The sequence below is a fragment of the Microtus oregoni genome, unplaced genomic scaffold (assembly GCF_018167655.1).
Source record: "Microtus oregoni isolate MIOR12 unplaced genomic scaffold, Mior012 000005F_ref0000423, whole genome shotgun sequence".
Taxonomy (NCBI): Eukaryota; Metazoa; Chordata; class Mammalia; order Rodentia; family Cricetidae; genus Microtus; species Microtus oregoni.
Genome location: NW_024543064.1, coordinates 21208585 through 21215390, shown reverse-complemented (window position 1 = coordinate 21215390; position 6806 = coordinate 21208585).

Here is a 6806-nt window from a genome sequence, read left to right as displayed (position 1 = left end):
AAATACAAATAACTGTCCCCTTCCCAGAGTAGTGACCTGTCTGTAAATGGCCAACACTGAAGGCGGCCACTGAGGCTTAGGCTTGAAGACATGTGTTCAAGAGGCACACTGGTTGGAAAGAAAACTGAGCAAACCACCCAAGTTGAAAAGCATAGGCAGTGTGCCAAGGAACATGGGTTTGAGCATGGCTTAGCAGAGCAAGCCCAGCAATGGTGATACCCAGATAAAGGTATGGGAGGGGAGCCAACTTCTGACCTGTCAGCACAGCGAACTTTAAAAGCATTGAACAGGAAAGTGCTCACAGAGCAATGCTGGGGGCCTGCAGGCTGGAAGGTGCAAATTACCAGATGGCATGGAGCATGGTCAAGGCCGTGACAGGAGAGAACATAATGACCAGTGAGGCATAGTCAGTGGCCTGGGCAAGGGATTAGTGAGCAGAAGAGGTGGTGAACTGGCTCAGTTTGGACCATGGGACCCCTACAACAGTCCATGAACAGTCTAGGCAGCTAAAGTGTAGATCTCCAAGACTCTGGTGAGCTTCCCATACCTTTATCTGGGCTCATTATGTGGTCCTAACAAGGTAAGGAGTCCACGTCAGTATCATACGGGTACACTCTCCTCACTTTACCCCTGTAAGGATGGGGACATTCGAGGCATTTTAAGTGTGGTGGTTTGGGGTTTTTGTGTGTTTTGCTACATGTATGTGCACACCATATGCATGCCTAGGGCCTGTGGAGGTTAGAAAAGGGTTTCAGAGCCCCTGGAACTGGAGTTAGATTGTGAGGCGCATGTGTGCTGGGTACTGAATCCAGGGCCTCTGCACGAGCAGCAGATGCTTTTGACATTGCACTGTCTCTCCAGGCCCTACAATTTTTAAAATTCATCTGTATTTCACCCTTATAACAGTTTTCCGTCCCACCTTTCAAGCTTTGTCCATTCCTTTGGCTTCTAAACAAAGGTATGCTTCTAAAATTAAGCTTTGTGGTGGACGTGGGGAGTTCACTTGACACATTGATTCTAACCAGTGATCTTTAGGTGCAAACTTACGAAAATCCTGTATGTGCGCAGATCCCTGGTGGTGGGTTTCGCTGGCGGTTCCAAGTGTGAAGCTCTGAATAAAGATACCCAAGAAGGTGTGGAGTCCTCGTCTCACTGCAGGGAAGACACGCTCCCTGAACATCATTAGCCTTGTTCTCAGTGACCCTCTGTATCTGTGTGGTCGGTCCCTGTGGCAGCAAGGAAGCTACATGCAGCGTGCTATGCAGCCTCTCCGTTTGGAGGTTAGTTTTGGATGGGTCCTCCCTCTTCTGGTGGAGCATAACAGTGCTCCTTGGCTGGGATCCTAAGGACTGGTGTTTGCCCATTGAGTGCTCACCCTCTTCGGCTACAAATTTTTATTGTCAAGCAAATCCCTGGGGACTCAGGGACTCTCCTGCCTCCCAGTGAAGTTTGTCTACAGTCTTCACTTTGGATTGCATTATGTTTCCTAGACATTGGGTCAAAGAGTTAAGTAAGGTCCTGCCCCGTGCTGCGCTGCCCTCAGTCCAGTGGATGAAAGACAGCTGAGAGGGAAGTCCCGATTTCCAATATTCCTTCTTACTGTGGGGTAGGTGTGCCCATGGATATTGTTAGGTTGCCCAAGGGTATGATGAAAGCTTAGAGATGGAGTGGTTTAGCCAGCGTGGCACGGTGACAGCTACAGAATTCTCATCTGCAGTGGTGAAGTCACATCAGGTGAGTGTAACAGTTGACATTTGAGCCCCAATTGAAGTCAGGCAGGTTTGCCACAGGGCTGAATGTGCTTTCCTGCTAAAGACCTGGGACTGACAAGGTGGCACAAGGGGTAGAGTGCTTGGCCTGCATTTTGTTGGATCCCAGATTGCCACAAGGGGGCAGGCGAGAACCAACTCACAAGAGCTATATCCTCTACTCATGGGCACCAGGGTGCATGTCCATTACTGCACTCACACTTGGACTGCACAATCACAACGCGAGAGCCAGGTGAGCAGGTTGTGGTCATACAGCTTCACTCACCCTATTGTGAATATTTTATTATACTATCTGACCTTATTTGGGGAGAATCATGCATTTAGGAAATCAGTGTTGTGTGGACTGAACTTAGGTCCTGGAGCTTGGTGACTGGTGCCGTAGCCCTCTGAGCCATCTCAGCCCCTGCTGTGAAGATGTCAGTTGCTCTACCATTTGACCATTAAGCCTATTCTGGGGTTTCCACCTGGCCAAAATCAGGTCATCCCACAATAGCAATGGCAGAAATGGAGCCCATTTTCATCTCAGCGGTGAAAACAGCAGGGCATGCATGCACTACCACCCCCAAATAAGCATTGGAGGGTTCCCAGGAAGCAGTCACTGCAGTCTGCCTTGTTGGGGCTCTGGGTTCACACATACCTCTTTCCCAGCGGCCTCTGCTCTCCACCTGTGGGGTAGAGGATGGAAGAGAACAGCACAGCCAACAAGCAGCACTGACAAGCTGTTTGAATCACTAGGTCCCATGGGGTGAGGAGGTGATTGGCCGGATTGAAAAGGCAAGACGCAACTGTGATCCATTAGAGACCACAGGAGCCGGGGGTGTGCTCTGGTACAGTGCCTGCCTACCATGCCTGGACCCTGGCATTATATGTGAATAGTTAAAATAGGCACTGACCTTAGGGGGCTAGAGGAAGACATAACCATGGTAGTCCTAACAGAAAACTGGGGGGCAGGCATCACTCTGAATGCATTTAATCCTAGCACTGGGGAAGTGGAACCAAGCAGATCTCTGATTTAAGGCCAGTCTGGTCTACACAGTAGGTTCCAGAACAGCGGGGCTATCTAGTGAGACCTAGTTTCAAAAGAAAAACCTCAACTACCCATATATCAGTAATTCTCAGATCACCTCTTGAAAATCAGTAGAACACACTTGAACAGACTCCTGCAGTCAGTTGGACCTAATGTTTATAAAAGACTTCATACAGCTGCTGGAAGGAGTGGCTCAGGTAAGAGCGAGTACTGCTCTTGCAAAGGACCAAGTTTGGTTCCCAGCATTCAAGTCTTAAAACTGCCTGATCCAACACCCCTGACCTTTGAGGTCACCTGTTCTTATGCATGCACACACATTTTTAAAAACTCTGGGCTGGGCAGTTGTGGTACATGCCTTTAATCCCAGCACTCACAGGGCTGAATCTCTGCGAGTTTGATGCCAGCCTGGTCTACAGAGCAAGTTACAGGACAGGCTCCAAAGCTAGATACAAAGAGAAACCCTGTCTCGAAAAACCAAAAGAACAAAAACTTGGTGACTAGAGCAAAGACTTGTGGGTTTCTCTTAACAACCCATGTTTGACTGCCAACACCAACAACTATTGAGTCAGTTCCAGGGGATCCATCTCCCTCTTCTGGCCTCTGCAGGCACTGCACACACGTTATACATACATTATTTTCCAACAAAACACCAATTCCCCAGGGGCTGGAGAGATGGCTCAGTGGTTAAGAGCATTGATTGTTCCAGAGGTCCTGAGTTCACTTCCCAGCAACCACATGGTGGCTCACAACCATCTGTAGTAAGATCTGGTGCCCTCTTCTGGCCTGTAGGCATATATGCAGACAATACTGTATACTTAATAAATGAATAAATCTTTAAAAAAAATAATTCCCAACTTAAATGGAACATTCATCAATATGGACCACAGTGGCACTATAAAACAGACCTTAACATATTCAAAAATAGAAATCATGGAAACATTGCTAGAGAGATGGCTCAGTGGTTAAGAGCCCTTGGCTGCTCTTCCAGAGGGACTGGGCTCAGTTCCCAGCACCCACATGTGGCTCCAGCCTTCAGTAGTTCCAGTTCCAGGGGATCTGATACCCACTTCTGACCTTCATGGACACACAAATGCGCAGACAACCATACACACCAGTGGGGGGTGGGGACAATGAAAGGTGCTCAGTGAGTAAAGGCCTGGCAACCTGGAGTTTAATCCCTGGAGCTTACGGTGGAGAGGATTCCACATGCCCCTACACACATAATGTAATTTTAAAGATTTTTTTAAAACGAGAAATTTAAGGATGCAACTATGTCAATATTAAATAAGTAATTTTTTAAAATGGATATCAACAGAAGAAATGTTATGAAAAATATTTAAGAATTTCTGCTTTGGGGGCTCGAGAAATGGCTCAGTGGTTAAGAGCACTGACTGCTCTTCCAGAGGACCCAGGTTCAATTCCCAGCACCCACATAGCAGTTCGCAACTGTCTGTAACTCCAGGATCCACAACACCCTCGCACAGACATACATACAGGAAAAATACTAATGTGTACAAAATAAAAAATTATTAAAAAGAATTTCTGCTTTTTTTTTTCCTTTGGTTTTTCGAGGCAGGGTTTCTATGTGGTTTTGGAGCCTGTCCTGGAACTAGCTCTTGTAGACCAGGCTGGTCTCGAACTCACAGAGATCCGCCTGCCTCTGCTTCCCAAGTGCTGGGATTAAAGGCATGCGCCACCACCGCCCGGCAAATTTCTGCTTTTTAAGACAGTCTCTTAACCCAGGCCAGATTCTAACAGCCTCCTTAACAACTGGGGTTACAAAATGAGCCACCAGGCCCAGGTGAAAAATATTTTGAACTGAGGAATGTGGAGGGGCTCAGAGTGCAGCTCAGAACCTAGCTCGCATGGAGCACTGCGGAAAAACCACGTGTATGGAGCATGACTGTGATCACAGCATGCAGGGTGTGGGCACAGATAACTTACTGAGATTGGTGACACAGCCAAAGTAGTCCATAGGCGAACTTTTATAGTAATCAATACAAGAAATGAACTAAAAGAACTGCCTTAGAAAACTAGGTGTGGGACTGGACCCAAAGCTCCAGGAAAATATAAAAATACAAGGGTATAAATGAAGCTGGACACAGGAAATTCAGAAAGCCACGAGAATTTTTTCTTTCTTTCTTGAAGATCAAATTTGACTAGCCAGGATAACAAGCTCAACTGTGACCTAGTGTCAGGGCTGAAGACAGGATAGAAGCTGGGACTGCTGTGGACAGTTCTTACCTCACTGGGCTGATGTCCTGGATGAATGGGACTGAAACAAATTTGCCAGAACAGCAAACTCATACCAAAAGGCCCACCGTGTTCAGGAACTTAAGAGTCAGCAGCTTCCAGAAGCCAAGCACCCATAATACTACTACCAGTTCTATCAGTCAAACACTTGCATTGGGCTGGAGGTGTGGCCTTGCTGGAAGAGTGTTTGGTGTGCACAGTGCCCTGTGTTCGATCCCAGCATAAACCTAGCATGGTCCCAGTCCTGCAAGGTGGATGCAGGAAACCAGGAGTGCAAACTCATCCCTGGCTACACAGCAAGCTTGATGCCTGCTTGAGATACATGATACTGTCTCAAGATTTTTTCCATTAAAAAAAAGTGAAACGTTTATGTGTATGGGTGTTTATCTGCATGTGTTTCTGTGCATCATGTATGTGCACTGCCCACAACAGCCAGAAGAGGGCATTAGATTCCCCGGACCAGAGTTATTAACAGCTGTGAGCCACCATATGGGACTGGAACCTGGGTCCATGGGAAGAGCAGCCAGTGTTCTTGCCTGCTGAGCCATGGCTCCAGCCTTCAATTTTTTTTTCCCTTAAAAGGAAATAATCTTAGACCTAAACCTCTCAATTGAGGTTCCCTCTTCAAGTGATAATAGACCATGTCAAGTTGACACTGAAACTAGCCAGCACAACTGGTGTCTATGGTTCTCTCCCCCCCCACCCGTCTCCTCTCCCCTTTTCCCCTCCTCACCCCTCTCTCCTCTCCCCCTCCATCTCCCTTTCCCTGGCCATCTCCCCCCTCTTTCAATACAGTCTCACTCTAGCCTAGTCTAGCCCTGAACTCATTTCCTGTTCACTCAGGTGTTAGACCTGCAGGCATGAGCTGCCACACCTGCCTCTGTCTGGAAGAACTATGCAGCTGGGTGTCCAGCCACAGAGTGGGGCTCCAAGGCAGCTTGTGCAGCTGGGAAGGTGCTGCTCCCAGCAACCACAGTGACTCAGAACCATCTGTATGGTAGTATACGCCTTTGATCTCAGCACTTGAGGAGGCAAAGGCAGGCAGATCTCTGTGAATTCAAGGCCAGCCTGGTCTACACAAATAGTTTCAGGATAGCCAGAGCTACACAGTGAGACTCTGTCTCAAAAAAAAAAAAAAAAAGTTCCGTTTTAGAGGATCCAGTGCCCTCCTCTGGTATCTCAGGTCTTGTATGCATGCAGTGCACATACATGTATGTAGGCAAACATATGCATATTTAAAAATTAAAAGCCAACTCTTTGATGGTTTAATGATGTAACAAAAAGCTTATATTGGGGGCCAGGAAAGATAGCTCAGCAGTTAAGAGTACTGAATGCTATTCCAGAGGACCTGGGTTCAGTTACCTGCACCCACATGGCAGCTTACACTGTCTGAAACTCCAGTTTCAGTGGATCCAACACCCTCACACAATCATACATAGGCAAAACATCAGTGCTTGTAAAGTAAATTTTAAAACTTATATTGAAAAAAAGTTGCAATTTAAAAAAAAATCACACTAATACCACTTAGAGTTGAATAATTAGAAATCTAATGAAATATGTAAAAGACATATAAGAAAAACTACAAAACTTCAATGAGATATCCCATATTCATGGATGTTGTTAAAATGTCCTTCGTTCCAGCTTGAATTACAGTCAGTACAGTCTCAATCAAAATTCCACTACACATTGTCTCAAGTGCCCATAAGCAAGCCAACTTTTAAATTACAAGGTAATACCACCACCCCCCAAAAAAGATA